This window comes from Saccopteryx leptura, chromosome 7, assembly GCF_036850995.1.
Source record: "Saccopteryx leptura isolate mSacLep1 chromosome 7, mSacLep1_pri_phased_curated, whole genome shotgun sequence".
Classification (NCBI taxonomy): domain Eukaryota; kingdom Metazoa; phylum Chordata; class Mammalia; order Chiroptera; family Emballonuridae; genus Saccopteryx; species Saccopteryx leptura.
Window position 1 is genome coordinate 22,768,926 of NC_089509.1, and position 23,000 is coordinate 22,791,925.

Here is a 23,000-nt window from a genome sequence, read left to right on the forward strand (position 1 = left end):
AGACTGTGGATAACATTTCTTGTTTTTTAAGTCTTTATCTCAGATGAATGAATACAATATAACAATATATCATGCTTTATCAAGGTATCCCTAAGAGGCTGAATAGATTTTGAAGCCATCTCACTTTATCTCATGATGATACTTGCTTACACTCTTACTTTGAGACTGAAAAACACATGATGGAAAAATTTATATATTATGCACAAACACGTTTATGTCTACCTATCTGTCCATTTATCTATCTACCTGCATTTTCCTAATACATTTTCATAATGTTGGTTTCTGAAACCGAGGTGTTGATTGTCTGCTATCTCTGTTCCTTTTAAAAAAAACAAACCAACTAGGAATACTAAGTATGTTTTCTGTGTCCAGATATTGTGTTGGTGGAGTTTGTCCATTGACGACCTTATTAACAAAAGACACATTATAAAATAATGTCTCTCTGACTAACCAGTGTTTTAAATGTTTTGATTTATCTAGAGTTGGTATTACCACTGGTGACTTTCTCCACCAAGATTTTTTTTTTAAGAGCTCTCAGAAATGAAAGTTCTTTTATCATTCGCCTAAGAACATGTGAGGATAGAACACAAAATCATTGAGTTTGATTACCATCATAATTACTAAGGTGCTTTTTTTTCTTTTTGTGACAGAGACAGAGGAAGGGACAGATAGAGACAGACGGACAGAAAGGGAGAGAGATGAGAATCATTATCTCTTTGTTGTAACACCTTAGTTGTTCATTAATTGCTTTATCATATGTGCCTTGACTAGGGGACTACAACAGAGTGAGTGACCCCTTGCTCAAGCCAGTGGCCTTGGACTCTATCCAGTGACCTTGGGGTCACATCCATGATCCCATGTTCAAGCCAGTGACCCTGCGCTCAAGCTGGTGAGCCTACGCTCATGCCAGCAAACTCAGGGTTTTGAATGTGGGTCTTCTGCATCCCAGTTCAATGCTCTATTCACTGTGCCACTGCTTGGTTAGGCCTAAGGTGCTTTCAACAAATGAGTTTGTTTAAAATAATTTCAAATGGAGTTTAATCAACACAATGTGTAAGTACCTCACTTATAAGATAATAACTTATTGATTTACAAAAAAAGAATCAAAATCAATTTGAAAATAAAGTTATAGGAAAATAATTTCTTTCTGTGATCCAGTCTTCCCCAAAAAATTCAGAAATGTGAAAACTTACTAATATTCATGGCATTCTGTGTAATTACATGTAGAAGACTTCCTTCCCAAAATTTGGTATCAATAAAGCTGTTAATCTTCAATAATTTGATGGTTACTTTTATAAGTAACCTTGAGTGGGCTGTCTCATTAAACATTATTTTTGATGTGTCTATAAGATATTTCTAGATAGAGCTTAACATTTGAATTGGTGAATGAGTACAGTAGATTGCCCTCCCTGAGGTTTATGAGCTTCATTTAATCCATTAAACGTCTGAAAGTAATAGAAAGGCTGACTAAGGACAAATTCTTTATTTTCGTCTGTGTTTGAGCTAAGGTATTAGTCTTCTCCTGCCTTTAGAATTGGACACAGACCAGAAATTTTACCATCAACTCACCTGGTTTTCAGGCCAAATTCAGTCTGAAACAACATCGTCAGGTCTACTTAATTTTGTGAGCCAATTGTTAATAATAAATTTGTATTATAAAGAAGATAAGGCCTTGGCTGGTTTACTCAGTGGATAGAATATAAACCCGGTGTGCAGACATCCCAGGTTTGATCCCTGGTCAGGAAACATATCAGAAACAACCATCTGCTCCTCTTTGTTCTCTCTCCACTTCTTTCCGTTTTCTCCTCCCACAGCCAGGGATTTGATTGATTCAAGCATGGCCCCAGGCACTGAGGATAGCTCAATTGGTTTTATCGTGTCAGCCTCAGGCACTAAAAATAGCTCTGTATTCAAGCATTGGCCACAAGAGGTCAAGTCAAGGCACATGTGGGAGTCTGCCTCACTATCTCCCCTCCTCTCACCTAAAAAAATAAAATAAAATAAGTAAATAAAATAAAATTATTTATTGATTTTAGAGAGAAGAACGGAGGAGAAGGGGCATTAACACATAGTAGTTGCTTCTCATATGTGCCCTGACTGGGCAAGCTTGTGGAACTAGAGACCTTAGCATTCCAGGCTGATTTCTTTATCCACTGTACCACCACAGGTCAGGTCCAAATGTATTATTTTTAATATAAAATATCATTTTACTTATTTTTACATTTTTAAAAAATTCTGAATGTATAAAATGAGTCCAGGCCACATTATAGTAATGTTGTACATGAAACATTTTTATACAATTCCATTATAGCAATTTCTGCATATAAGTAAGTGCCTGTCTATCATAGATGAGGTTTGAAAGGCAAATGCTTTTGGGAAAAAAAATATATATTGACTTCAATTTTGTGAAAGTGAATGTATAGTATTAGATTCCTTTGAGTGTTTGTTTTCAAGGAAGAGATGAATTAGAGATGGAAAAATAGCTGAAAAGAGAGAAGTGTCACTGAAGGAGAAAGAATACGGAAAGGATTGATTAAGTGCCCTAAAGCTTCCTGTTTCCTTATTTCACATTTAAATAAAGCCCACCCCAATAAAGATTACTCTCCCAAAGCTGATTAGAGACATTTCTATTCCATTGGATCCTCAGGAGTAACTACCAGTTATTCCAGGGATAACTAGCCGTCACTGCCTTTAAAGATTTCACTTATTCTCTGTATAGAATTGTGGAAAAACATAGACACTACACAAATGCTAGTTTGTCATCTAGGACAGCCTGACCCACTATATAAATTCTAGGGAGCATAAAGAGAGAAATGATTTTTATTTTCTATTTGGCTTTATTGTAAGTATAGGTACTAGAATATTCTTCCAATAATGGATAGAGTCATATCTCAATTGTGTATTCTTCAAGATCAACTTGGCTGCTTTTTAAAGATTACTGTGACACAGTAAATGTTAGAAAAAATAAGGTAAATAATCAAAAATAGCTGACAACCTGAGAGTTTGTCAGTAACTGAAAACTAAAAATAAAATCCATATTTCAATTTTAATATGAAAAAAATGCTAATTTCAATTTATGCTGAATTAAGCATAATTATGCAATTAAGTAGTATAACTACTAATTTTGGACATCACAAGCATAATATTTAAAAGCTCCAAACATTATTATTATTCTGTATTAGTTTCAGATGTATAGCAAAGTGATTAGAAAATCATGTACTTTCCACGTGGTCCCCCATTGCTTCAAGTAGCCACCTGGTCTCATAAATATTTATCTCAATATTATTGACTGTATTCTCTATTCTGCAAACTGTATCTCCGTGGCTATTGAATGTAAACTGTAATTTAAAAATAAATAAAAAAGGAAAAAAATCAATGCAAAAACTCTACAAATAAATACAAGTAAATAAAAATTAAATTACAGAAAATTGACTGAAAAAAGGATCGAAACATTATGTTATTACATGTTACATTTTAATTTAACATACTTTCTTATCTTTATTTATATTGTCATTTCTAAAATAATCCAAAGAGAAAAGAATAACGTTCTTACTCATATATTTTCTAGCTCATATCAATAGGAATGTAAAAATGGTTTGTTTTCCATTTTAAAATTTTAGGGAAATTTTTTAATTACCTTCAATTAAAACATTATTTTTTCATAATCTTTAAACTCATAGTTGCTTTATTTTACATATTTGTCTATTTGCTTACTCATTATCAAAACAATTTGTTTTAGTTAGGAGCTGCACAAAGGCAAACAATACACACATTTAACTCTTAGTGTTATGCTGTCTTTGGGGAGGAAAAATTTAAGAGAATTATGAAGTCATCATATAAGTGTAAATGCTACAAAGAAGTATGCATGGGAAACTATTAGAAGAAAGTATAAAAGCCCAGAGGGACAAGTGTGAAATTCAATCTCAGGAATAGTAAAGTTGTCTAAAAACACATGTTAAGGTAAAGTGATGAGAACAAAGTTTCCATCTTAAATTATATATGTAAGCAATTACTGCAGATTAGCTGGGAAGTTACTACAATAATACAATTGACCCAAAATAACATGGTTCATACCATGATGATACATAGGCTAGAAAATTTTAAATGAGGCATTTTAGGTAACATATTCAATAAATCTCAATTAATTGGATTCAACAAAAAATATTCTTAATTAACCTATAAATAAAAAAATGATCAGGTTACAATCAGGGTCTGGATTTCTAGTATTTATTGAAAAAATAGTATACTATATTATTCACAGAAATTTTACAATGAAATGAGAAAAATAACATAAATACCAATTCAGAAGTCTAATAATGACTGATACTCAGAAGTAAGTTAAAAAATCTAATCTAGTCCCTGGCCAGTTGGCTCAGTGGTAGAGCGTCGGCCCGGCGTGCAGAAGTCCCGGGTTTGATTCCCGGCCAGGGCACACAGGAGAAGCGCCCATCTGCTTCTCCACCCCCCCCCCCTCTCCTTCCTCTCTGTCTCTCTCTTCCCCTCTCGCAGTGAGGCTCCATTGGAGCAAAGATGGCCCTGGGCGCTGGGGATGGCTCCTTGACCACTGCCCCAGGCGCTAGAGTGGCTCTGGTCGCAACAGAGCAACGCCCCGGAGGGGCAGAGCGTCACCCCCTGGTGGGCATGCCAGGTGGATCCCGGTGGGGTGCATGCGGGAGTCTGTCTGACTGTCTCTCCCCGTTTCCAGCTTCCGAAAAATACAAAAAACAAAACAAAACAAAACAAAATCTAATCTAATTTATAAATATAATGTTTTTCCCTTGATTTTTGTGGGCTCTTTAGGGTCGGAAGGCTGTGAATTTCCAGCAAAATAAATGATTAACAAAATGAAGAGATAACCTAAGGAATGGTAGAAATTATTTGGAAACTGTTTATTAGACAAAAATTTAATATTTATGATATATATATATATATAATTTATACAAGTTAATAGTAAAAAGCAAAAGATCTGATTGAAAGTTGAAGAAGACTTGCACAGATAGACATTCTTCCAAAGACACACAAATGACCAACAGGTACATGAAAAAGTGCTGAACATCATTTATTATCAGGAAACTGTCATCAGGGAAATGCAAATGTAAACCACCATAAGATAATCACAAAACATCTGTTTCACTTGTTATTATGAAAATGAAACAAAAAACAAACAGATAACAAATATTGTCAAGAATGTGGAGAAAAGGAAACCCTTAAGCACTATTGGTGAGGATGTAAATTGGTAAGCCATTATAGAAAATAGTATAGAGGTTTCCCAATAAATTAGAAATAGAACTAGTAAATGATGAGACACATGACTTTTGGATAAGCATCCAAAGAAAATGAAATCACTATCTTGAAGAGATATTTTTACTCCAATGCAAAGCAGCATTATCTACAGTATGCAAGATAAAGGAAACAACCTCAGTGTCCACTGACAGGAGAATGTTTTTAAAAATGTGATACATTACACACATTAGGATATGATTTAGCCAAAAGAAATGAGAAAACCTGTCATTTGCAACACATGTTAAGAGAAATAAGTTTGATAGAGAAAGATAAATACTGTATGATCTCATTCATGTGTGGAATCTCATAAAAACAGAGGAGAATGGTGGTTGTCAGGAGCGAGGGGTCAGAGGCAATGAGATGTTGATCAAAGAGTATAGACATTCAGGTATAGATGAATAATTTTTTGGTATTTAATAAAAAGCATGATGATGATAGTTAACAATATTGTATCCTATACTTAAAAGGCACAAAGAGAGTAGATGTTAAATGTTCCCACTACCAAAAAAACAACAACAAAAACTAATTATGTAAAGTGATGGCTAAATAAAAAATAGCAACAACTGCAAATAGAGATAAAAATGACAAAAAGTATAATCACTCTGGAAAAGATGAATATTTACAACTATTATACTACCTAGCAACTGCACTCCTCATCTTTAATTCTAAAGAAATGAAGTCTCAGGTTCATACAAAAACCTAAACACAAATGTTTATAGCAGTTATATTCATAACATGCAATCACTGAAGCAATCCAGATGTTCCTAAGGACACCCATATCATGGAATGCTCAGAAATATACATGAATAAACTACTGGATGACTCTTCAGGAAATTATCTTAAACAAAACAAAACAAAACAAAAACTTCTCAAAAGGTTATATACTACATGATTGCATTTATGTACTATTTTTGAAACGGCAAAATTACAGAAATGGGGAATAGTTTATCATCGCCTGGGGTTAAGCAAGTGGTAGAATGAAAGGGAAGTAGGTGTGATGTTAGAAGGGGTACATCCGAATGATCCTTGTCACCAAAATATTCCACATCTCAGCTGTATCAATGTCATTATCTTGATGGTGATATTGGGCTTTAGTCTTCATGATATTATAATTAGTCAAACAGGGTGAGGGTACACTGGTTTTGCCTGTATTATTTCTTAAAATACAATCTATAATTCTTTCAAAATTGAAAGCTTAATTTAAAAAAAATTAAGTTGAAGAGAAAAATAAGATAAAGACACTACACTTATAATATTAGTTAGTGGCCTATACAAAAGTATAATAATTAAGATATTAGCACTGTTTTACACATGTGAAGTGATTAAAAATATATTAATACTATAATAAGTATGACACTTTATCTTGAAAAAGAAAACTCTTCAAAGCCTAAAGACTTTGCTGCTTATTCAATCATTTGGAATGGTTTTATTGTGATAATTTACATGGTTTTTATATTTTCAAAAATATTACAAAGTTATGATGAGCTTCTATAGAAAGAAAAAAATTAGGTTTTTCTCTGAGAGTCTTAGCAACTATGATTTTTTGGGTAGGTTATAGGAACAATCAACAGAATAATAGAGAGCTACACTAGGAAGAAATTTCAGAGCTTAGATAATCTTGTCATTTATTCAAGTGACTTGGTCAGTCATCATGTAAAGATAAATTACTTATTTAGTATGAGGCTGTCATGCATTAAGAATGAAAATAACTTGGATTACAAAGTCTTTTTCTCTACAAACTAACTCTGTAGAGGCTTGGCAAAAAAAATGGAAAATATAAGTATCTTAAATTCATATTAAGCTGATCTTTATAAAATGGAATTATTTCAAAGTAAGCATTTATAGTAACATTTTGAGGAAAATGTAATATTGAAATCTGTGTAAATGTATTGTAATTCAATCTATGTGTGCCCATGTTTAGCCACCAGCTAGAGAATTAATATCTATTCTTTCTATAGTGATAAAGATACAAATTCTTTGCATTGTAGGCCTTTCTTAACTAAATCGTGGTTATAATAAGTTCAGATATTGAAAGTCTTAAATAGAAGAGAATAAGGGACCTAATAATGAAAGTTAATAAATTACAATTCATTTAAACTGTATGTTCAGAAAGACTATGTTTCATTGGGGAGCTTTTGCCAACTTAGTGAGAATTTTCTGTCCTGAATATAAGAAATAAACCTGGTCAACCATACAAGCAAGGTCACTGATCAAACATTACTAGGGAAGACAAAAGGTGTCTGAAGGGCAACTGATCTCCAGACCTAAACTGTGACCTTGACACAGGGCATTTTTTCTTTTATTAGAAAATAGCCACTATCAATAATTTTGTTTCTAATTAAACATTGGAGAAAAGAAGCAAATTCTCACACTGTAAGATGGAAAATAACTCTAAAACAAGCCTCAAAATTATTTTCTCATTATATCTTGTTTTGTTTTGTTTTATTTCAAAGACAGGAGCCACCTGATAAGGTAATGAAAACACTTCATGCAGCACAGGATATGATAATTTTTCAAGTTATGTTTTTGGAATTAGGCCATATAAACCCCAAGAGATCCTCTCTGTTCCACAGGCAAATGCATTACTTAACTGTTTTAGAATGTTCTGAATGCTTGTTAACTAATCCAAACTAACTAATCAACCACTCTGAAACCAGTGCCCATCTCTGCCCATGGTGTGCATCTACACATGCATGGGGAGAAAATTAGAAATGAACACTATGAGTCAGAAATATGTGAAGTAGGCAAATGGATAAGATTTTGCTTAAGAAGTGGACCTGGAGAGAGAGAACATGACTTCCCTGAAGGAATATTGTCATAAGTGAAGTATAAATCCGGAAAACAGGGCCAAATTACAAAGCAGTCCTTACTGGCAGAGAGAACAATGGGCCTGATAAAGTGTGAGGCTGTGTCTGCCCATTAGGCCATTCAAGGATACACAGACTTGCGTAATGAGGGCACACATCCCTTCTCCAGTTCTCTTTGATCTGTGACCTACAGAAAAGAACCATGTTACTGAGATTCAGTTTTGTAATGGAATATCCTCTAGAAAGAACTGGTTGTAAAAGTGGAGGGGGAGAAAAATCAGTACAGTACTTAGAAAAGCTGCAATGACAGAGGTAGTAGTAATAGCAAAGAAAACAGCAAAAAATATCTGTTTATATGTATAGATGGGATGTATCACAAAACTTAGGTATATTATGAACTGAACTATATCTTATTTTTCAGTTTGATTTTTTAAATTTATTTTTTAATCTTATTTTTATTAATTTTAATGCAGTGACATTGATAAATCAGGGTACATATGATCCAAGAAAACATCTCCAGATTATTTTGACCTTTGATTATGCTGCATACCCCTCACTCAAAGTCAAATCGTCCTCTGTCACCTTCTATCTGGTTTTCTTTGTGCCCCTACCCTCCCCCCAATCCCTCCTTCTCCTTCCTCGCCCCTTCCCCACCCTTCCACCCCACTCCCTGTCACCATCACATTCTTGTCCATGTCTCTGAGTCTCATTTTTATGTCTCATCTATGCATTGGTTCATATAGTTCTTAGTATTTTTATGATTTACATATTTCACTCCGTATAATGTTATCAAGGTCCATCCATGTTATTGTAAATGAACCAATGTCATCATTTCTTATGGCTGAGTAGTATTTCATAGTATATATGTACCAAAGCTTTTTAATCCACTCGTCCTCTGACAGACACTTGGGCTGTTTCCAGATCTTCGCTATTGTGAACAATGCTGCTATAAACATGGGGGTGCATTTCTCCTTCTGGAACCGTTCTATGGTGTCCTTGGGGTATATTCCTAAAAGTGGGATGGCTGGGTCAAAAGGCATTTCGATTTTCAATTTTTTGAGGAATCTCCATACTGTTTTCCACAGAGGCTGCTCCAGTCTGCATTCCCACCAACAATGCAGGAGAGTTCCCTTTTCTCCACATCCTCGCCAGCACTTATTCTGTGTTGTTTTGTTGATGAGCACCATTCCGACTGGTCTGAGGTGATATCTCATTGTGGTTTTAATTTGCATTTCTCTAATGATTAATGATGTTGAGCATTTTGTTCATATACCTATTGGCCATCTGTATATCCTCTTTGGAGAAGTGTCTATTCATTTCTTTTGCCCATTTTTTGATTGGATTGTTTGTCTTTCTGGTGTTGAGATTTACAAGTTCTTTATAAATTTTGGTTATTAACCCCTTATCAGATGTATTTTCAAATATGTTCTCCCATTGTGTAGTTTGTCTTTTTATTCTGTTCTTATTGTAATTGGCCGTGCAAAAGCTTTTTATTTTGATGTAGTCCCTGTGTTTATCCTGTCTTTATTTCCCTTGCTCGTGGAGATAAATCAGCAAATATATTGCTGCGAGAGATGTCAGAGAGCTTACTGCCTATGTTTTCTTCTAAGATGCTTATGGTTTCACGGCCTACATTTAAATCTTTTATCCATTTTTGAGTTTATTTTTGTGAATGGTGTAAGTTGGTGGTCTAGTTTCATTTTTTTACAGGTTGCTGACCAATTTTCCTAACACCATTTGTTGAAGAGACTGTCTTTACTCCATTGTATTTCCTTACCTCCTTTGTCAAATATCAGTTGTCCTTTGAGCTGTGGATTTATTTCTGGGTTCTCTGTTCTGTTCCATTTATCTATGTGCCTGTTCTTATGCCAATATCAGGCTGTTTTGAGTACAATGGCCTTGTAGTATAGCTTGATATCAGGAAGTGTGATACCTCCCCCTTTACTCTTCTTTTTTAAGATTGCTGAGGCTATTCTTGTTCTCTTTTGGTTCCATATATATTTTTGGAATATGTGATCTATATCTTTAAAGTATGTCACTGGTATTTTAATTGGTATTGCATTGAATTTATAGATTGCTTTGGGTAATATAGACATTTTAATGATGTTTATTCTTCCTAACCATGAGCATGGTATATGCTTCCATTTGTTTGTACCTTCCTTGATTTCTTTTATCAATGTTTTATAATTTTCCGAGTACAAGTCATTAGTCTCCTTGGTTAAATGTACTCCTAGGTACTTTATTTTTTGGGGTGTAATAGTGAAGGGATTGTTTCCTTAATTTCACTTTCTGATTGTTCATTGTTGGTGTATAAAAATGCTTCTGATTTCTGAGTATTAATTTTATATCCTGCCACCTTGCTGAATTCATTTATCAGGTCCAGTAGTTTTTTGACTGAGACTTTAAGGTTTTCTATATATAATATCATATCATCTGCAAATAATGATAGCTTTACTTCTTCTTTTCCAACTTGAATACCTTTTATTTCTTCTTCTTGTCTGATTGCTGTGGCTAGGACTTCCAGGACTATGTTGAATAAGAGTGGAGAAAGGGGGCACCCCTGCATTGTTCCTGATCTTAAGGAGATTGCTTTTAATTTTTGCCCATTGAGTATGATGTTGGCTGTGGGTTTGTCATAGATGGCTTTTATCATGTTGAGGTATGTTCCCTGTATTCCCACTTTGCTGAGAGTTTTGATCATGAATGGGTGCTGGATTTTATCAAATGTTTTTCTGCTTCTATTGAAAATATCATGTGGTTTTTCTCCTTTCTTTCATTTATGTGATGAATCACATTGATTGATTTGCGAATATTGTGCCAGCCTTGCCTCCCCAGAATAAATCCCACTTGATCATGGTGTATAATTTTTTCCACATATTGTTGGATCCGGTTTGCTACTATTTTGTTGAGGATTTTAGCTTCTATATTCATCAGGGATATTGGCTTATAATTTTCTTTCTTTGTGTTGTCTTTGCCTGGGTTTGGAATCAGAATTATGCTCGCCTCATAAAAGGAGCTTGGAAGTCTTCATTCCTCTTGAATTTTTTAAAATAGCTTAAGAAGGATAGGAGTTAGTTCTTTGAATAGTTGGTAGAATTCACTTGTGAAGCCATCTGGCCCAGGACTTTTCTTTGTTGGGAGTTTTTTAATAACTGTTTTGATCTCATTTGGTGTCATCGGTCTGTTTAGGTTTTCTGATTCTTCCAGACTGATTTTTGGAAGATTGTATGTTTCAAGGAATTTGTCCATTTCATCTAGGTTGTCTAGTTTTTTGGTATACAGTTCTTCATAGTATTTTCTTACAATCCTTTGTATTTCTGTTGTGTCAGTTGTTATTTCTCCTCTTTCATTTCTAATTTTATTTATTTGAGTCCTCTCTCTCTTTTTCTTGGTGAGTCTAGTTAAAGGTTCATCAATCTTGTTTACCTTTTCAAAAAACCAGCTCCTAGTTTCATTGATCCTCTGTATTGTTTCTTTCGCCTCTATGTGATTTATTTCCACTCTGATCTTTATTATTTCCTTCCTTCTACTACCTCTGGGCTTTACTTGCTATCATTTTTGTGGTTCTTTTAGATGCAGGGTTAAGTTGTTTATTTCAGCTTTTTCTAGCTTCTTAATGTATGCCTGTAATACAATGAACTTCCCTCTCAGTACTGCTTTTGCTGTGTCCCATAAATTTTGAGTTGTTGTATGCTCATTATCATTCGTTTCTAGAAATTTTTTTTATTTCTTTTTTAATCTCATTCTTAATCCATTCATTATTTAACACCCTGCTATTTAGTTTCCATGTGTTTGAGAATTTTTGAGCTTTTCTGTTGTGGTTGATTACTAGTTTTATGCCATTGTGATCAGAAAAAGTGTTTGATATGATTTCAATCTTCTTAAATTTGTTGAGACCACTTTTGTGCCCTAACATGTGGTCTATCCTAGAGAATGTACCATGAGCACTTGAAAAGAATGTATATTTTTCTGCTTTAGGATGAAAGGTTCTGTAGATATCTATTAAATCGAGTTGACCTAGTGTGTCCTTTAAGTCTGCTGTTTCTTTGTTAATTTTTTTTCTTGAGGATCTATCTAGTGATGTTGGTGGGGTATTAAAATCCCCTACTATTGTAGTGTTGCTGTTGATCTCACTCTATATATTCATCAAAGTCTGCTTTATATATTTAGGTGCTCCTATATTAGGTGCGTAGATATTTATAATAGTTATATCTTCCTGTTGGATTGCTCCCTTTATCATTATGTAGTGGCCTTCTTTATCTCTTACTATATTCTTTGTTTTAAAGTCCATTTTGTCTGATATAAGTATTGCTACCCCAGCTTTTTTTTCATTTCCATTTGCATGAAATATTTTTTTCCATCCTTTTACCTTCAACCTATGTGCACCTTTTGTTTTAAGGTGTGTCTCTTGTAGACAGCATATGTACGGGTCCTGTTTTCTTATCCAGGCAGCTACCCTATGTCTTTTGATTGGATCATTTAACCATTTACATTTAGGGTTATTATTAACATGTAATTGCTTATTGCCATTTTATTCTTTAAAGCTGTATTTCTCTTTTGCTATATTTTTTTCCAACTTTGATCTGTTTACATCATGCCCCTTAACACTTCATGCAGCATTGTTTTGGTCGTAATAAATTCGTTGAGTTTTTTTTTTTTTTTTTTGTCTGGGAAACTTTTTATTTCTCCTTCAATTTTAAATGATAGCCTCGCTGGATAAAGTAGTCTTGGTTGTACATTCTTGTTCTGCATTACTTTGGATATTTCTTGCCTTTCCCTTCTGGCTTCAAGTGTTTCTGTTGAGAAGTCTGATGTCATCCTTATGGGGGCTCCTTTGTAGGTGATAGCCTTTTTTTCTCTCACAGCTTTTAATATTTTCTCTTTATCACTTAGCTTTGGTATTTTAATTATGATGTGTCTTGGTGTAGGTTTCTTTGGGTTTCTTTTTAGTGGAGTTCTCTGTGCTTCTTGAATTTGTGAGAGTTTCTCCTGCATTAATTTAGCGAAGTTTTCAGCTATGATATGATTGAACAAAGCCTCTATCCCTTGTTCTTTCTCTTCTTCTTCAGGAACCCCTATGATGTGGATGTTATTTCTCTTTATGTTGTCACAGAGCTCTCTAAGAGTTTCCTCAGACTTTTTGAGTCTCTTTTCTTTTTTCTTTTCTGCTTTCATGCCTTCATCGCAGTTGTCCTCCAACTTGCTCATTCGATCCTCAGCTTTATCCATCCTGTTTTTAATTCTTTCCATTGTGGTCCTCATTTCTGAAATTGTATTTGTCATCTCTGACTGATTCCTTTTTAATATTTCAATATCCTTTTTTATACTTGCTATTTCTTTATTTACGTGTTCGTGATGACCATCCATTGTTGTTCTAAGATCCCTAAGCATCCTTACAATCATTATTTTAAACTCCACATCCAGAAGTTTGATTATTTCTATATCACACAGTTCATCTCATCTCCTGAAGGTCTCTCTTGTGATTTCATTTGGATGCACTTCTTTGTCTTCTCATTGTGCCTGGGTGTCTGGGTGTTTTCTTTGTTGAACTGGTTGAGTCTAGGCTTGGTGTTGTATGCCTCTAGTTTTTACTTGTGTTGTTTCTAAGTCTTCTTAGGTTGGCTTCAGCTATTATTTGTAATCCGCTTTAGGATTTGGGCTGCTTTGAAGTCTTGATTTGTTTGTTTTCTTAATAGGTGATTGTCTTGTTTGCTGATCTCATCAGGGGGCTTATTTGAAACTGTATCCAGGAATGCGGTGGGTGTGACCTGAGGCTCTGAAGTCTTTTTCTGCCAGTTAATCTCTCTGGGGACGGATTGCTTTCTCAGCTTCAGTAGGGGGAGGTGTATCTCAGATCTCCAAGGAGACCTGAGTTACTGCCCCTCCTCCCCACTTCTTGTTTTCAGCTGTGTCTTGTTGCACTTATTGGAGCTGGAGAGATGTCTGTATCTCTGTAACCTGGAAGTACTTTTGTATTTTGTTTTTGTGGAAGGATCAACCCCTCTCCCACTTATGGCCACCTCCAGCACTGAATGAGTCAGCTTTGTATGTCATCACCTATATTCCTCTCCCCCTCACCATCCGTCTCTCTCTTTCTCCTTTCTTTTTGGAAGACAAGTGGGCCTTTTCAACACACCTTTGTTCCCTGGTAGCTAGGTAAGTGGCTGTGAACAGTATTACTGCTCTTTATCCTTGGAATTGAGAGCCCAGCCTCACCCCCTCTCCCTATTCCTGTAAGCAGGGGAGATTCAGGCACTCTCTACCAGGTTTGTTGTGGCTTCTTCTTTGCTCCTTGATTTTTGAAAGCTGTTCTTGTAGTCCAGATTTGGTTTTTCACACTGATTGTTCATAAATTAGTTTATAATCCAGTTCGGTGGTGTGAGCTGGGAGTCTGTGCATCTGTTTACTCTGCTGCCATCTTCAGGTCCTATTCAGTTTGATTTTTTAAATAGTCTCATTTTGCTGGAATAGAAGAAACTGAAATAAAAATTGTTTAGAGACCTACTGTATTCATAAATCTGTGCCCAAGTTGCAAGAGCTTATAGAATGTCAAAAGGTAGGAGAGCCCTCTTGTCTATGGCCATACCACCCAGAACACACCTGATTCATCTGATCTTGAAAGCTAAGCAGGGTCAGGCCTGGTTAGTACTTGGATGAGAGGGCCCTCTTCTCATTGCTTTATTCAGGTAAGACGTCCATCATCCTGTCTGGTTGTTGGCCAACAAGCCTTATAGGCAAATGTTAAGTTTTTCCCCAAACCGTTTTGTTCTCACTGATCTAAGTGACACATGTGTGATGTACTGCAGGTCATGAGAATTATCTTGTGATGCTCTGCTTCCCTGGGGGGCCAAAATCAGGACCAGGTCTGGACAACTTCTTTAGTCTAGACCCGTTCTTGGAGCAGTACTGTATCCTGATGCGTTTCTGGAGGACTTTCACCTTCCCAGGTGTCTTTCAAGAATTCCCAAAGGAGTCCTCCTCTCTGCAAGACCCACTAGCGTCTTAATCTAATTTTTCTTCCTCTTCTCTTTTCTGCTTTAATACAGCACAGGCTGTTCTACTTGGATCACTTCGGCGAATGGAAATAGATTGAACTGTGTCTTTTGGGACCATTATACTGCTAGAGATAATAGAAGCCCAGTCAATGATAGCTGAATTCTTCCTAATTTATATACCTGGCGTCTCCTCAGTTCACGTTAAGGACAAAAGCTTGTGGAGATAAAAATCTTAGAACATACTTTTTTTTTTCTGCATTCTTCTCCACCCAATATTTATCTTAAGGCAAAGTTCCTAAAAAGGCCTCTATGATTTACTTTAGGGAAAATAGATGAGTAGAGAAACAAAAGGAGAAATTATAGAAAAAAGATATAAAAATTTTTGAAAATCTTTAGCACAGGCATTAAAATGGTATTTAACACTAGAACAAGTGGTAAGAAATCCTCAAATGTGAGAGACATATGAATTTCTTAAGAACAATGTTAAATAAAGTTAGTTCATACTTGATAAGGACTATGGAACATGAACCAAATGCAGATCAAAGGCACACAGAGAATCCATTCATCTCCAATTTTCCTTTTTAGGTAATCTTTCAAATAAACATAAGACAATCAATATTGAAGTTAGTTATTTACTGAAATTAAATCAAGCAGTTATATACTATACCAGTATGGCTTCCAATTGAGATTGGTAAAAGTTTGTGCATTTGACACCAACTAAAAGTAAATACTCATTAGTATGCAAAGAGTTAGGTTTACTTTCTTACTAACTTATTGAAGTACGCCAGGTAGTGTTAACAAAGCAATTCAATCCCTACAGCAGACTCGATGTTTCCACTTCATTTGTCTAGGTGAGAACAAAATTGATAGAACATGAGATTTTATAACTGTGATATCACAATTATAATAGTATCAAATAATTATTATGACTCAAGTTTTATTTAATTCATAACCCATTTAATACTTATGACAGCCTTATGAAGTATACACTGTTATTATAATTTATAGGTAAGGCAACTGAGGACCTAGCGGTTTCATAGCTTGCTCAAGTTAGTGGGTGAGTCAGGATTTACACCCAGACAACCTGATTATAGAGTCCATAAACTTACCTCCTTTCTCTGCATCCCAGAAGTTCCATTTCCCTTAGACCCCATAGAATAAGAAATAGAGCACACAGGCAGTAGCACTTCAAATGATGTTTTAATTTAAGGACAGTCAAGGCAGCATTGTTGTTTTGACCCTAATTATTGAAAAAATTTTAATAAGTTCATGTCGGCTTATTTGTAATGATGAGATACAAATTTGTTCAGTTGATTAAGGTCTTCGCATGAGAGGATATTTTGTTTAGGTGCATATAGTTAACATTTCTCTAAGGCCTGCTAAAAGGCTTCCTCTTTTCTTAGTGGTTGTTGTCAATCTGTATCTGAGTACTTGAGGTCACAAGAAAATGTAAAGGGCAAAGCAGTAATGAGGGTCTTTAGGGAAAAAACAAAAGGATAAGTTTAAATTATTATACTTTCCAAAGGAACTCACAGATCATATCATTCTATTACACAAAATTTTCAGAACGGATAATATGTAGAGAAGGAAATTTGGAGTCAGGAATGTGGAATGAAATGTGTTCTTGTTTGCAGTGACTTTTTCTTTTTAAAGTGAGAGGACGTGAGCTAGTGAGACAGACTCCCACATGCATTCCAACTGGATCCACCCAGCAACCCCTGTCTGGGGTCAGTGCTCTGCCCATTTTGGGGTGATGTTTGCAACCGAGTTATTTTTAGCACCTTTGGTGAGGCTCCACAGAGCCTTCCCCAGTGCCTGGGGCTGATGAGCTTGATCAATTGAGCTATAGCTTTGGAAGAAGAAGAGAGGGAGAAAGGGGAGAGGGATGGGAGAAGAAACAGATGGTCACTTCTCCTGTGTGCCTTGACTGGGAATCAAACCCAGACTTCCATATGCCAGGTCAATGTTCTACCACTGACCTTCTAGCAACCGGCCAGGGCTATACCCTGTGACTTTAGGAAAGTTACTTGACTTCTCTGATCCTTAGTTTCATAATTATAAAATACAAATAGAAGTGTAGGCTGCCAGAAAGATTAAATGATATAACATAAATCCACCTTGAACAATGATGGTAGTTACTTCTTATTAGCAACTGTTTGAGTAAGATCATTATAATGGTACCTATTAAAATTGAGTTTTTGCCACCAAACCTCTGATGTCACCCAGTAAGTTTATCCATTAACCATTAACCATTTTGTCTCCACTCTCATGAGTCACAGAACATCATGCCCTCTGTCACTTACTAGTAAGGCTGGTGGTTCTAGGCAAGTTGCTAATGTCTCTACATTTTAGTTTACTCATATAAAAAATAAATGTAATAGTAGTATCTTCACTGGTGGTTATAAAGATGAAGTAAGTTATTTATAAATTTCTCAAAGTAGTGGCTTAAACTTAATTAGCACTAAATACATGTCTAATGAATACCTTCACAACATATTCTGATTTAAACTATAATAATGGATTATATGGGGTAATTTTTTGAAATCACATTCATTTCTGATATTCTTTGATTTATATTTCAAACAAACAAACAAACAACTGTCAATTGGTCCTTATCTTGTAGAGGTAATCAAAGTTATAAACTTTTGGATATTTAACAAATACTATTTTAAAAGACTGATTAGTTCAGCCTCACAATGTTGGCCCAAAGTCACCTTTATTTATGTGGCTACAATATATGTGAGTATTTTTTAAATTGAAATTGTGGTGTACTTTGTGTATTTAAAGTGAAATCGGTAAGTAAAATCTTGAATTTATTGTACATTTCTTAAAATGTCTGACTTAATATATCTTCATCATAAGAGGTTGAGTTTAGGCAGGAAGAAGAAAGCAGCCAGAATTATAGTGACATTACCTTGATGTCAAGGATTGTGATTATTAACAGCAAAATAGCACAGTATTATGGATATAGGTGATCTGCAGTCCAAGTCAGTACTTTTCTCCCGTTCTCAAGAATTCTATCACATTAATCTGCTGTCTCTTTCCAAGCAATCAAATCATTCCCATTTATGAACTCCATTCACCACACTGGATTCTAGGTGTCTCAGACTTATTTCTGATCCCAGTGTATGATTAGATACTGACAGAATGAGTCTCTCAGACAAGGGATGAGACACCTTGTCAAGGTTATAGTCAGTAACTCAGACACTTCATCTCATACAATTTAGAGTTAGAAGGTGGTGGCTGCATTTATTTCTGTTAAGTGAGCATTGAAGATAAATGGAATCGTTCATTTTCCAGTTTAACACTTTTGTTAAGATGGATAATGGATAGCTAAAAGCAATGGAGATATCTTAACAAAAGAAGAATAGAACCAGGAATTTAGCTTGCTTCATCTGTCTAAAATAACATCTATTTTTGCCTATTTTTGACATCCCAATGGTCCCCATTCATTAAGTTTACTTTTGACAAAACCTAAGCATATGAGAATCAATAAGTGATTATTAACTAGGATTTCTTTGGAGTATAGTATTGCAATGCCATATAAACCTCAAACAAAGCTGGAAGGTAACATTCGGCTTGAAAGTGAAATTTAAAAATAAATCTTTAAAAAATATGGTTATGATTAGAAGCTTATTTGGGTGCTTTTAAAGAAATCAGGAGCTGGAATCTCAAAATATAAGGTAAGGAAATATAGTTTAGCTTAAAAAACGTAGACGATGCTTGATTTCTGCAAAGGAAGCCAGAAGCAAGAATCCTAATAACCAGTCCAGATGGCCATCAAGAGACTGTAAGATTCTTTCTAGTCACCTACATAATTACTGGTGTTGACTTTCAAAATGTCAATGAAAAAAAATTAAAAACTCTTTTATCTGTGCCTGCTCTTCAGTGGTGACTCCATTGATTTGTGCTGAAGACATGAGATGAGCAGGGTGGTTCAATGTGACTACCCCATTGATTTTAGAGCTCAAGAAAATATAAATTTTTAAATTTCTTGTTCCTTTTGGCTATATCTGTCTCTTGGTTTAGCTATTAATCTTATTATCAAAGTCAAGTTAAAGTTCCTATCTGCTAAGTCTTGTTAGAAAGCACAGCAAGGGAAAGGTTAGTGGTACCCATTCCTTGATTGTTGAATGCCTGGGGTCTTCTGTATGGCAAGATGATGCATTGTTCCCTGTGCCTTCCTTGCTACAGTCCTACTGTCCTATATCCCGGTAGAGAATTTTATAATCCTTCTCATTATTAGCACATTTCAATAAAGTTCAAATTTGTATAGCCTCAAAGCCATTAACATTTTGTAACATAGTCTGAGAGGCACATTTCTCATTCAATAAAATGTCTGCAGAGGAATGCTCTTCTGATATATTACACTCCTTCGTTCATCATTTAAAACTTGAGACATCCACCAGCATATACATCTTATTTAAAGTGTCAAAGGAGGGCAAAAAAATTACACTAACTTGAAGAGACTTGTTACTTAAACTTCAGGGATCACTGCATTCATTTCCTCTTTTCAATGTTAACCATTTTTTTCCTGTTTTTCTTACCATTCTCTTTTAAATAGAGCTCATAGGAGGAAGGGAATGGGTAATCAATCACCTTTTAAAGAACAGTTTGGAAACCAAAATTTTGGATAAAGATAATCAAAACAATTATTTATCCATTCATAAACAAGGCAATATAAAATATTTATATCCTTAGAAACATTTTCTTTGCAGATTGATAAATTTGAAAAATATTACCAGGCTTTTAGGTAGATGAGACTAAAAAATTGAAATTTCTTACTTGTGTAGAGAAACTCAATAAAACTATTAAAGTATAAAGAGAGGGTCTTGGAGTTTAAAAATTAGAGTGTTGATCCCTTTTGTCACTCTTTAGGGATACATTATGCGATAAATCACTAAAGAACATCAGTATCTTTATGCTGGGTCGAGGCTCAGTGCTACTGCTCACTTTATATGCTCTGTAATATTACTGGAATAGAATGAATGACCACCTCCAAGTTGTGATGGGAAAGACTCTTCTGCTTAAGTTCCCTATTTCTTTTTTTTTTTGATAGTGTAAATGTCACCACCTGAGATATAATTCTTCAGCAGTTCTCAAATTTGGCTGGATTTTGATTCACTTGGGATGCTTGTTAACAAACAACAAAGATGCCCAATGCTCACATAAAGAAGAATCTCTTTGTAGGTAGTCTGGAATTGAGCCTTGATTTATGCAATTTTATATGCTTCTTATGTGATTCTGATAGACATTTAGTTTAGAAAATACTGAGTTCAGATCATTCTTCAAAAATTCATGTTAAATACAAATGTCCCTAAGAAATAAGATATTATCATATGCTTTTGTATTAAGTTGAAGTACTTTTTCTAATGTATTTCTGCCTCTTAAGATGACTCTCACATACCAAGGCCAGTGTGGTACAAAAAAAGTGGCTGAAGGTGGAGGTGGGTGATGGGTTTCTAGACTGGGTAGGGAAAGCCTACATACCACTGAGACTATGAGAAACTATTTCTGAGAAAGAAGAAAGGGCAGCTCTAAATTTTTGGCCAGAGCCAATAAAGTGAAGCTGGGATGTGAAGCTCTGGTCCAGGGATAAGTGGTGACAGTAAAAGACTTGACTTGGGAGGGGTGAACATATAATACAGTGTAGAGATGTTCTGTAGAATTTGGCCCCTGAAACCTGTTTAACTATGTTAACTGGTGTCACCACAATAAATTTAATTTAAAAAATAAAGATGATGATCAAAAGCAAACAAACAAATGAATACAAGGAAAGAGATTCTGTTTTGGAGTCCAATATGATTTTTTTTTTTGGAACATAGTTTTTTAGACCTGGTAAAGAGTATATAAAACTCCTAAAGGAAAACTCAAGAAGGAAAAACTCCAGGTTCCTGATGTCAGAGTAGTTCTTTCTGCTCATGAATGATTTTTTATCTCTATTTCTGTGGTAGAATTAGTGAAACCAGTTAGAGAAAAAAGAACAGTGAGATGAAAATCATTTTTTCAAATTGAAGTTAAAAAGCTAAAATGACTTCTGTCTTTGGAAATAATTTACACATATTATAAACTGAGTAAAACGATATAAAATAGACTGACATCCTGAATTTCATAAAAGAATCTATTGGAGTCAATAGGTTCACTATTGATGCTTCTATTAAAATTTTCAATAAAACATAGGCTGGACTTAGCCAGTTGGCTCAGTGGTAGAGCATTGGCCTGGCGTGTGGATGTTCCAGGTTCAATTCCTGGTCAGGGCACACAGGAGAAGTGCTCATTTGCTTCTTCACCCCTCCCCCTCTTGCCTCTCTCTCTTTCTCTCTCCTTCTTCTCTTCTCCTGCAGCCATGGCTCAATTAGAGCTAATTGGTCCTGGGTGCTGAGGATGGCTCCTAGGCCTCTGCCTCAGGCACTAAAAAATGGCTTTGGTTGCAATGGAAGAAGGGCCCCACATAGGCAGAACATTGCCCCCTAATGGACTTGCCAGGTGGATCCCATTCTGGGCTCATGCTGGAGTCAGTCTCTGCCTCCCATCCTCTCACAATATAAAATAAATAAATTAATTAATTAATTAAAAATAAATAAATCATGGGCTGATATAATGCATGTCCTGGCTAATATATTGTATTTCAAAATTAACTAGTTTATAACTAACTAATGACATATACACCAATTCTTTTCCTGTTAAATTAAAAAAAATACTTGTGGAAAAATTAACTTATGTTTCCAAATGATTTTTAGTTTTTCATTTGGGAAAAGTCAAGATTTAAGAAGCAAAAGATAGAAAATTACTCCTTTTAAGTTTGAAGATGAATTTGTCAAAAAATATTAATGACATTTATCAATTCTTTCTGGAAAACCCACAAGACATGAAGACATAAATGACATTTCATAATATTACACCTGTAATCATTCCAATGTTGAAAAGAATCTTATGAAGCTAGATGCACATGTCTTTATGGTGTTTTCTTTGGTTGATTGTTGTTGTATTTATTTATTTATTTTGAAAAAGGAAAAAAATTGTCATTCAATTCATATAGACTAAGTTGTATTCTGTATTAGAATTCACCTTACAATCATTGAATCATAGGTTTTATTTGTCACTGTACAACTTTATAGAAAGTGATTACTGCCATGAAGATAAAATATAAAACATTCATTATATTTTTAAAAATAATCTTAAACAACAAATCTTAAAGGAATTCATTTATCTATCTGGTACTCAGTCTCTGCTTCTTCAAAATGTGATGATACTTAGGCCCTGGCCAGGGAACTCATTTGATTAGCATGTAGTCCAGATACACCAAGGTTGTGGATTTGATATATGGGCAGGGCACATACAAGAGTCAACCAATGGGCCTTCGCCGGTTGGCTCAGTGGTAGAGCGTCAGCCTGGCGTGCAGGATTCCTGGGTTCGATTCCCGGCCAGGGCACACAGGAGAAGCGTCCATCTGCTTCTCCACCCTTCCTCCTCTCCTTCCTCTCTGTCTCTCTCTTCCCCTCCTGCAGCCAAGGCTCCATTGGAGCAAAGTTGGCCTGGGCACTGAGGATGGCTCTATGGCCTCTGCCTCAGGTGCTAGAATGGCTCTGGTTGCAACAGAGCAACGCCTCAGATGAGCAGAGCATCACCTCTGGTGGGCATGCTGGGTGGATCCCAGTCAGGCGCATGTGGGAGTCTGTTTGACTGCCTCCCCGTTTCCAACTTCAGAAAAATACAAAAAAAAAAAAAAAAAAAGAGTCAACCAATGAATGTGTAAATGATTGGAACAACAAATCAATGTTTTACTGTTTCTCTCTCTCCTTCCTCTGTCTCTCAAATTAGTAAGCTAAAAAAAGCTTTTAAAAATGTGATGGTGTCAAAAAGTCCCTTAATCCCTAATGTTCTTTAATTGTGCTTATGAAGTATAAATCCATAT